The sequence below is a fragment of the Fulvia fulva genome, chromosome 4, assembly GCF_020509005.1.
Source record: "Fulvia fulva chromosome 4, complete sequence".
Taxonomy (NCBI): domain Eukaryota; kingdom Fungi; phylum Ascomycota; class Dothideomycetes; order Mycosphaerellales; family Mycosphaerellaceae; genus Fulvia; species Fulvia fulva.
Window position 1 is genome coordinate 3,314,029 of NC_063015.1, and position 11,568 is coordinate 3,325,596.

Below are 11,568 nucleotides of genomic sequence, written 5' to 3' on the forward strand. Positions count from 1 at the left end.
AAAGGCGAAGAAGATCCGTCTTTATAAATAGCTTCGCCTCGCGTCCGGTAAGGCCGACGACGCCGTAGCGAAGGAGCTTAAAGATCTCGAGGCGGCGGAAGAGGAAGAAGTAAAGGAGTTTGCTAGGGTAGAGACCGCGCCGTCGTCTAAGGAGTTCGATCCTTAGTAGATGTCGGTCTAGGATTAGAACTAGCTATACGATCCTTCCTTTCCTTAGGTCGCGCCTCCTCTAGCCTTATCGTCGTAAGTCGTTATTCTAGTAGTCTTTTATCCGTTACTATTGTTGACTTCTGTTTTTTCTAGGTCATCAAATTAAGAAGCCGCTGTTTAATGCCTTGTCGTCAGGTCGTTTCTACTAAGCAGATTTCGAGAAGAAGTTCTCGTATTCCCCGTACGTCGTCGTTGCCCGATCTATAGCGTTAAACTCGCGGCTAACAATATTCTTCTTCGGACAGTCTCTAGTATAGTAGCCTTTCTTTCTATATATATAGCAAGTTAGATCTCTTATTAACTACTTGCTCCGTCCGCGCCTTTCCGTAGCGTCGAGCTCTATCGGCTCTCTATAATTAGGGTCATAACTTCTAGCCTTAAAGCCCTCTCTTCCGCTTCTCGCGGGTCTCTAAAATCTAGGTTGTACGAATCGGTCGTACTTCAGCTCCTAGAGTCTCTCGTCGATTTCCTTTATAGCCTTAGCTATCGCGGCCAAGCTAGTAAGACTAGAGTTTCGAGATAATTCGGCTTTAACGTTATCTTTTAAGCCTAGGTAGAACTAGGATCTAAACGCTACGTCGTTCTATTCGAGGTCGGCGGTATATCCTTAGAACTTAGAGGCATAGACTACGACTAAGGTGTTTTGTCGGAGTTGTCGGATATGTCGGTCGGTATAAACCTCTTTATTAGGTATCCCGTAGAGATCATTTAGTTTGATCTTAAACTTATCGTAGTCGGCAAATATCTTCCGGGTTTCTGTCTTCGGGTCGTCTCCTTCGTCCTAGTTATTAAGCTAGTCTTTAAGGTATAGTCTGAACCCCCGGGCTACCCTACCCCTTAGGAAGGATACGCCGTACAAGACCTTAGAGGCCTCGCTATTAAACTGTTAGGCGTTGAAGTAGAGGTACAGCTGAACCTATAGCTAAAAAGCCTCTAGCTTCCCTTATGTCCTATCGAACGTCTCCGGTAGTAACACCTTAGGTACCTTAGTATACTCGTATATACTATTCGAGCTTATAGAGGGTGTTGATCGTTTTCCGCTTCTAGTAATCGACATTTCGCTCATTCGTTCCGTAATGCTAGTTGACTATAGCTATTATCGTAACGGACTCCGGGTAGCGTCTCTCCCTAATATATATAAAGGGCCCTAGTAGTAGTGCTTAAAGTTATTAGGAACCGCTATACGTTATCCTAACCGGGCTTAGATCTTTATAGTGATGTCTCTGACTCGTTAAGAAGGTAGTAGTCCTAAACAGTATATAGTATATACTTAAAATGAGTTGAGCACGAGGCTCCTATCTACTCGTAAAGAAGCGTCGTCTATATAGTGCTATGTCTTAGCGTAACTGATCAACTAATCAGACTAATTACTAAGCATACTGACCAGACTGATCACTAAGTATACTAATCAGACTGATCACTAAGTATACTAATTAGACTAATTACTAAGTATACTAATTAGACTAAGCGCTTAGTTACTAAGGTCTCTAAGCTAATCAGTTTCGGATTCTCCCGTAAAATGAGTAGCTATGATTCCTTAGAATCTCGAACCGTAACAATACGCTATAATAGTAGTTATATAGCTATATCTATAGAAGTAGTACAGTTCTTAGTAAAAGTGGCCCGCTCGGTAGTATAGCCCGCTCGGTAGTAAAGTACGTTATAGAGATAGATAGATATTTCATTAAGCTGTTATAGTGCCCTTTAGTCTATATAGCTATACTATCTTATTCTCGTGTATATAGAGGGGAAACCGTATTAGTGAAAACCCCTCCTCCTTCTCGCCTGTCCTTTACCCCTCGTTATTATCTTAGATTTCCTTTATTAAGGGTACTATTAAATAGGTACGAGTTACGTAGTAGTAGAAGACGGCGGATTATACTAAAGACGAAGAAGGACCTAATAGGATAGCGTGTATCTATATATAGTATCGCTAGTGTTAGTATAGGTAGATACTAGGTGTCCAGATGTTTGCTAGCCTATAGGCTACTAAACCCTAGTCACGTGATCTAGTTATATAACACACCTACACCTACATACTTGTCCTACGGCCTATATGTTCTCAATACTCCCACTTAGGCCACATAGTCTCCTACAATCCCTTTACGTAAGCTAGAGCTGCCTTATAAAGGTTTAGAACTACTAGCTATTAAGGGGCTTTATTAACCTATTAGTAGCTATGTCCTTTATATAGTAGTAGTCTACTACAATCTTCTTCTACTACTAGAGATGTCTAATATAGTTATATATAACATCAATATGCTTTGACCTTTTATGTATATAGGCATCTTTAACAAGTATTAAAGCGGCTTGGTTGTCACCTATAAGCTTAACTAGCCTTAGCTCGTTAACAGTGCCCTTGCTTGCCCTTATACTCGGCTAGAAAGAGCTCTTTCCTACTAGTTCTAGGCACCCTATTTCCCTAAGGACAGTAGTAAGAAATTGTGACTACTTTACGGCTACGTTTATAGCTATAAACTCAGCTTCTATTGTTGATGTTATAACAGACTTCTGCTTCCTACTTATCTAGGACATAGGTAATCTATAAAGGAACCACACGTATCCCAGAATTAAGACTCTATCCACTTTGTCTATAGCGTAGTTAGAGTCCGAGTATCCCTAGAGATTGCCCCCTCCCTTTCTATATATAAGACCTAGGTCTAGGTACGACCGTAGGTATCGGGAGAGCTTCTTTAAAGCCTTTATATACTACTACTAGGGATTAGTAACAAATGAGCTAATTCTTCTAAGGGGGAATGCTAAGTCTGGCCTTGTTATGGTTATTAGCTATATCTAGGTACTATTGTGGCTCTAGTAATCCTGTTTGTTACACCTCTTATCTATAGGTGCCGTAGGCACTAAATGCTCGTAGCTCTCTATAGGTAAGTAGGTTAGCGTAGCCTTCTCTCTAGCTATGTTCATCTTAGCTAAGTTAGCGTAGACATAGTGTCCTTGATCAAGCTTTAAAGTGCCTTAGGACCTGTCTCTTATAATCCTTATTCTAAGGATCTTTGTAGGTTCACTAAGATCTTTAATCTTAAACACTTTTCTAAGCTTAGCCTTAAACCACTGAACATTTAATAGCTTCGGAGCTACAATAGGTATGTCATCTATATAGGTAAGGACTATAAGGTCTCTATCCGTATAGATAAGTAGGTATAGATCTACCTAGGACTAGGTAAATCTAATCTTCCCTAGCTTCGTAATATAGAGCTTGTTCCAGTCTCTAGCTGCTTACTTAAGCCTATAAAGGCTTCGTAGGAGCTTAAACACTATGTTTAGAGGTGCTTCAACTCCTAGGGGTAGGATTATATAGATGTCTTTAAGAAGGCTACTTTTTAGGTAAAAGCATTATTTATATCTACTAGGTGCATCTCGAGATCTCTCTTACACACTACTACTATGAATACTCGGAGAGTATTATGTCTAATAGTAGGTATAAAGGTCTCTTTGAAGTCAATCTATATTTCTATAAAAACCCTTTTATAACTAGTCTTGCCTTGAACTTCTTAATAGCTCTACTAATCATTCTTTTCATATTAAAGACCTGCCTAGAAGTAATTAGATTCGCACCCTTTGGCGGTATAACTACTTCCTAGGTATTGTTACTTGCTAAGGCAATAAGTTTGTTCTCGATTACCTCTCTCTATATATATCCCTATTCGGGGTCTCCTACGGCTACCTTATAGGACTTTAGGATTAGCACTTCCTACTAGTAGGCTATAGCCTACCTAACAGTAGCAAATGTATGTTCTTCTACGTCGTTTAGAATCTCCTCTACCTAGCTTATTATAGGGTCTAGATAGAACATCTAGGCAATAAGAGCCTTATAGTGTTTAGCCTTATGCTCTTTAGAGTTATTATCACCGTCCCCCCTTAACCTCTTGTTGCCTATAACCTGAGGTGGCGCTAGGTGTTCGGATAGGTCGAACTAAACGACATCTTCTTTTTCTTTTATTAGAGTACCCTAATCTCTAAACTTCTAGTATTTCCTAATGTCCTTTAGGAGAGGGGGAAGTTATATAAACAGCGGTTACTATAGTATTAATAACTTAGGTAGGTTCTGTATAGATCTACCGTTATCGGCCTTCGATAGTGTTAAAACCGCCTTAATATTTTCTCCTAGCCTTCGTAACGGTGTCTCTAATAATCCCCTATCGGAAAATTTCGCCCTAAAGGGCTTCCTCCTAACAGGATTACGCTATAGCGCTCGACTCGGCTAGTTAGTAAAGGTGATACCAAGATCTATATCTCCCCCCTTCTTATTCTTAAACTAGTCGACGTGACTATACGCTTTTATTACTTTTATATCGGGATCCTAGAACAGCTATTGTTTTATAGTGTTTTCTAAGTAGCCTATAAACACGGCTTCTTTTCCTCGGTTTATTAACTTGTCTCTCCTTAAGCCTTGAGGTTAGGCTCTTAGGTCTATATAGACTATAGCTTTGTATCCCTAGACGCGGAAATGGTCGACTAACGGTACTTAGCTAGTAAAGGCTTCTTCTAGTAAAAGAGTAATACTATTAATGATCGGACTATTAGGCAGTCTGTTTCTGATTATAGTCTGTACTTATAAAGCTTCTAGCCAGAACTTAACTAGTATACTAGAGTCTTTAAGTATAGCCCGGACTATATTCTTAGAGGCTTGAATTGACCTTTCTATAGGTCTATTTTGAAGAGAGTTATAGGCATTAGTTGTGTCTATCTAAGTACTAAACTCCTTCTCCTACTCTTTTAGTAAGGCGAGAATTTCCTTTATACTATTACTACGGATCGTAGACAGAAAGCACCTTGACTGCCGTTCTGCCTAGACCTTCTAATCCCGTAGGGCTATAGGAGCGTTACTCCTAGCCTTCAGAGGGATTACCTACTTCTTCCTAGAGAAGTTGTCTATAATCTTAAGCTAATATTTATATCCTAGCCTAGAGACTACGCCCTGAAAAGGCCTATAGATGTCAATAGAGATAAGGGCCAGCCTCTCCCCTTTTCTCTCTATAGTAGGTCCTTTGAACTTCCTTATATTTATAAGGGAGCAGACCTTACAATTCTAGTGTTCAGAAGGAATAGGAATAGAATCTTTCCTATTAGTAACTCTATATAGGTTTCTTAGCAGTCCCTTACTAAGGTGTACACATCTTCTATACTATAGCTCCTACTAATCTTCGGACTTAGTATTAGCTATAGCGGTACCGTTACGTTCTTAAAAGAGTATACTAGTATACTATAGCTTAAGAATTTCCGAGATCGAGTAGATAAACGGTACTCCTCCTCGAAGTTTAGTCTAGATAACGGGTTTACTAGATAAGGATTTTAGGGTGAAACTAGGTAGTTAGATAGCAAACTGTTAGCTAAACTAATTCTACGAAACAAGACTAACTCTAAGGCTAGGAACAAATAGGACATTTTCTAAGACAATTTGCTTTCTAGAAGGACTACCTATTACTGCACTTCCTATATATATAGCTTGTAGATAGCCACCCCTAACCTTGATCTACTTCCTCTTTTAAAGAGGCTTTAGTGTCCTAAATAGTGAATCTTAGTCCGTTATATATAATAAAGTATAAGAGTTAAGTAACTACTCGGACGAGGGGTACTTACCTTTAGCTTCTATAGTAGAATAGGTAACCTCATTAACATTATTGTCTTTTAATAGTATCTTAGAGTCTAATACGTCTTCCTAGGTCGTATAGGCCCTTATAGGCTTACTAGAGGAGGCCTTTGGCTTGCGGCTCTCCTTTATCTGCTTTATAAGGTCCGTTATTACCTTAAGAACATCACGAAGGTTTAGTTATAATAACCTCCTACGAGGTAGTAATGGTTGTCTCTTAGTAGGGTAGGTAACCCTAGCTAGTTTGTCCTTGTTCCTAACAGCCTACTGAGCTATAGAAAGGTGTAGGCACTTGCTTATAAAATAGTCACTATTATAGAGATGGCACGTAAGCTTGCCCTAGAAACCCTTCTTAGCGAATATAGCTGTCCCTTAATAAATTATTGATTCTTGCTTCTCCTTAAGGATTATAAGAATGTCTTATAGTAAGAGATTCACCTAGGCATTAATTGTATCGCGAATTGAGCTAAATGAGTCTAGTAGAGCTACTAAGAGTTACTAGATCTTTCTGTCCTTAGTCTTAATGTCTTAGAACTAAGGCGAGATTAAAATAGCCCTCCTTATAATTGAGCTAAGCTCCTACTAGGCGTTATCTAATGACTGGTCCTCTATTATCACGAAATTAGTGTATTACTAAAGCAAACTTCTTCTAGTAGCGAGAAGTCTTCTCTTATATTTAGCTTTAGCCCATTCCTATAACTCCTTCGTATACCGGATCTCGTATATTATCTCTTAGTTATCTATCGACAGACAGATATATATCTTATATAGGGCCGTTACATTGTACCGTCTATACGATGCCTTTCTTATTACTTGATCTAAAGGAAGGGATGACTCCGATGATATAGAGGGTGTCGCTATAGATAGGGTTATAGCGGGAATGTCCGTAATAATGTCTTCGAGGACCTAGTTAACCTGCTTTAATACTAGGTATATTCTCATCAGCTTGAACTATGTTTCGTAGTTCTCTCTTATTAGAACAGGTGCTACTCTCTTTCTTATAAACCTAGTCTCGTTCTCTATTTTTTATAAGTTAAGGGACAGGTTGGCTGCCCTTAGGTAAAAGGATATATTCGGTCGTACGCGATCGGATTGGATCGAAATAGGATAAACCGAACGCGAGGTTAATGGCGGAGAGGATAGCTATCCGCTAGGAAGAGGAGGAAAGTCGGTCGGTAAGGATCGTATTAGTACTAAGACACTATAGCGTAACTCTCTTAGTAGAGGGGGTTTCTAAGACACTACGGCTCTCTTAGAATAAACAGTTAGTCGATACGAACGCGATGTCCGGAGAGCGACTCTTCTTAGTAAGCTCGCCTACTTGTCTAAGGTATTAGTATAGGCTCCCTGACTCGGAGTCTAATAGTGCCTTACTAGGCTCTTTTACGTCTTATATACACCTATAGCACGGCTATAGCTTCCTATATAAGGCGGGTGCGGCCTCTAGTCTGCCTTCCTTTTGTTCTAAAGAGGAATAACTCTAATACAACTTTATCGAGGGTGAAACACCGAGTTGCTAACTCGGGCTTATAACCTGTTAAACAGGTACGAGTTGCGTCGTAGGAGAAGACGGCGGATTATACGAAAGACGAAGAAGGACCTAATAGGATAGCGTATATCTATATATAGTATCGCTAGTATTAGTATAGGTGTTTTGGGAGGAACAGCTATACTTAGGACTTGACTAGTAAGCCCTGATTACTAATCCCCCTAAGTACCTAATGTTGATCCTATGACCTATATATTCTTAATAGTATACTAGGCTATATACGTCCGGGACTTTCTACCTATATAGGTAGGCCCTTAACCCGATATATTCGGACCTAATCGATATCGCGATGCTTACTTCGGCCCTTATTAGGTCACGGTAGAGTAGGTAGCTGTGTCTCTAGAAGGGGCGTAAGGCTAGGGGTCCTCGATTTAGTAGGGGATTCTCTTTCTATTCCTATTCCTAAAGGTAGCCCGCTACCTACTCTACGAGGCTTTATGTCTTTACCTTATTACCCTTTTTCCTCCGTACCTTTTCCTCCTCCTCCTCCTTCCTCTCTAGCTACTCCTAGGTTCGCTTAACGACTTTAAACGTACGTAGGTCCTCTTACTTTTAGCTTTAACGTACCCTAAGGCTAGGTAGTTGGTCGTACCTCCTAGCGATCTTCTCCGTAGAGTCCCGAATAGCTTATTATACTAGATAATCCGCCGTCTTCCTAGCGTATTGGATCCTTATTCCCTTTATATAATGTTGAATTAGGGGGGGACCCTATCTCGACCTCCGCTACTCTCGTTAGCGTTATCTTATAGGCTCCTAGTATCGGTCTAAGGTTCGTGGCCTACGTCCGGTTTACGGGTCCCTCTATCCGCTTAAGGATCGGTTTGCCTACTCCTCCTATCCCCTATATCTAGGCCCCGTAGAGTATTACTAGTTTTACGATCGTCTTATATATAATCCTTGCCTTATTAAACGTAGCTCTCTATATTAACGTTGTGAGTCTAGTTATTATAGCCTCGTTAACCTAGGCTCTGTTCTAGGCTTTCCTAATCTAGGGGTTCTAGCTAAGCTTAGGGTCTAGCTAGATTCCTAGGACTCGTAATTCGAGAGAGGGCTTCGTTACGTAACTCTAGATAGTTACCGTTACTTATATATTATAGTAGGTTCTTGCCTTACTAAAGTGGATAAGCTAGTACTTTTCCGGGGCGAAACGGGCGCCGTATTGACGTGCCTATTCCTCGTATACCTCGTGTCTTTCTATAATAAGGAAGGAATCGTATTTAGTAAGCTAGCTATAAGATAAGGTAATAAGTCTTAACCGCGCTTTCCTACTTATCTAGTACTACTATATAGCCTCGTTTCGAGAGGTTAGCCCGGAGTAAAAGCTTCCCTCTACGCCCTCCCTCCCTATTTACTCCTTAAGCTAATATCCACCTCTATAGGCCTAAGCCCTTTAGTGCTCTCTATTAACCGATATATATATCCGTCCTCTCGGGCTATATAGACAGTATTAGCCGTCGCTACTAGTATATACTACGCCCTAGGTTTTGACGCCCTTCGCGTTACCGTAGCCTATCTCTAGAAAGCGGCCGTCTATACCTCGTAGGTTTACTCGGGGTATACACTACGCCGGGTAGCGTACTCCTTACGTTTCTACCTACTAACTAATATTAAGTTCCTTATCGCCCTACCCTCGATTCTCCCCGATTATAGAACTAATCTACTTATATTATACGTCTTTTCCCCGTCCTAATAGCCGTCTTTTCCTTACTTAGGCTATCGTCTTTTCCTCGTCGTAATCTACTATATTAGACTAGGTACGTTATGTAGCGGGATAGGTAGTACCTTAGGTAAAACCCTCGTTCGTATACCGGGTACTTAATAGGCCCTTATAGGCTTCGTCGCGTGTCTACCTACCCTCCGTATTACCCGCTAGTAAACACTAGATTGTTTCGTAGTCCGCTCGACGCCGTCGTATAGTCTGCTTAGTTGTTGTTCTATAGTCCGCTCGTCTAATCCTCGTCGCTCGGCCCGCTCGGTTTACGGTCTCCGGAGGTAAAAATTCTATACTTATACTAGAGGTATCCTATCGAGCGTATAGGCCACGGTTCCGCGCCCTGCTTATACGTAGAAAGAAGAGGGACTTGCTCCTAATACGAGTATACGCTCGTCGGATAGTTTTTATACCCGTTTTACTAGTAGTCCTCTATTTGCCGCGGCTTCGCCTACGTTACGCGCCCGTCGCGCCTACGACGCTCTAGCGTAAGAATACTTAGCTCTCTCGTAGTAAGACGAGAGGTTCGTAGCCGATACTATATATTAGTAATTCTTCTCGTCGACTAGGGCGACTATATAGTAATAGCCCTATTAGTAATTTAAGCTCCTCGATAATATTAGCTATCTCCGAGTCGGGGTTCTATAGTTTACTTAGTAGATATATTTACCCTCGAGGGCCAGTATAATATAGTTTAGATACTTACGAAGTCGCCGTAAGTAAGAGATGTTATCGGATAGGTATTAAGAGGAAGCTCTACGTATTAGATAGGCGTTTATCGTAATATTAGTATTAGTAGTAGTTTAAGGTTTACCTAGCTAGTTAGAATAGAAGAGAAGATACGGCTTTATAAATACGCGACCTACTAAATATTTACTCGTGTTTATATACTAAAAGAGCTCTAAGTATTAGATAAATAGATTTAAGGTAACGTACTTTACTACCGAGCGGGCTATACTACCGAGCGGGCTACTTTTACTAAGAACTATACCACTTCTATAGATATAGCTATATAACTACTATTATAGCGTATAGGCCAAAACACGACACATTCGAAAGCTCTTATTAAGGCTATTCTAACGATATACAAAGCAGGCTACTACCCCTAGGACTAAGGGAGTTCTACCTTATTTAATCTAGATAGCTTAAAGCTCTCTTCACCCTATTTCTTCAGCTCTAAACGCCGCGGAGGTGCCTAGCTACATTAGGCAACTCCTAGGCAATAGTAGCCTAGGCTACGGCACTAACGGCGCCTACGGCCCTATAGGCGAAGCCCCCCTAAGACAACTAGTAGCAACTTATAGAGGACGTAAAAAGTATAGAAACTAACGATTAGCTCCCTTACCGGTCTCTATAGGTAATAATCACTTAGCTACGCACGGCGCTTGTACTGTCGTATCACCGAGGGCAACAAGAAATAAGGACGACGTCCTAGGCGATTAGTAAGGCTACCCGGAATCAACACCCCTATAGCTAGGTATTGGTCGCGGCATCGATACTAGGCCCCCGCCTAACGTACGATATAGTTACGATCCGTATTATAGTAAAGGAAGACTAGGCCGAAGTTACGAAGCTATCGAATAAGGAGCTCGCCTAACGAATTAACTAACTAGGGGTAATCGTAGTGAACTAACAGTCTAACGGCACTCTATAGATCTATACTAGCTCTACTACTACTAGGAGGCACCTAGAGGTATAGCTATAGTAGGCATCTAAGGTTACGGTATTAGCAAAGGTCTTAACGAAACAATTCATAATCCTAGTCTACGACATACCTAAGGAGTTTGACCTAACTAACTAGGGTCACCTACGCGCTCTCTAAGAGGACAACCCGGTCACTCTTATCTCTCTGATCTAGAAGGCGACTTGGCTCTAGAGGAAATGGCTAGAAGGCAAGAAGGCCTCGGCGCTAATAGTATAGCTATAAGACGCGAAAGCGGCGGATCTAGCGATAAAATAAGGCCTAGTCTAGCAATATAGCCTTAAGATAGTAGAAAGGCACTCCTTATCCTTTCGTGTCCTCTAATGCTTCAAATGCTAACAGTATAGACACCAAACCTATACGTACATAAATAAGTAGGCCTGCTCGAACTGTATAGGAGACTATATATCTAGAGACTATACATCGACTACGAGACGGTACGCGAACTGTCCGGAGTACTACCTATCGTATAGTACGGAATGCCTATAGCGGAAACTAGCGAAAAACAAGGCAATCACAAACAGAACCGTCGCCCTAAGATTCTACGGCGACCGTAAGGCTAGCCTATACCGGAACTAACTAGCGGCGGTCGGGTATAAGCGCCCTAGGGCCGAGAACGATATAAAGGATACGTAACCTAGGGCGTACGGGAGGCTACGTGCTCTACTAGCTACGGCGAGGGAATCTAACTAGGCCCGGCTCCCCTTTAGTATATAGCCGATAGGCGTAGACTAGGACGTATAGGGTAGTAGGACATAGGACGATATAGAGGAAATAATTATCGATAC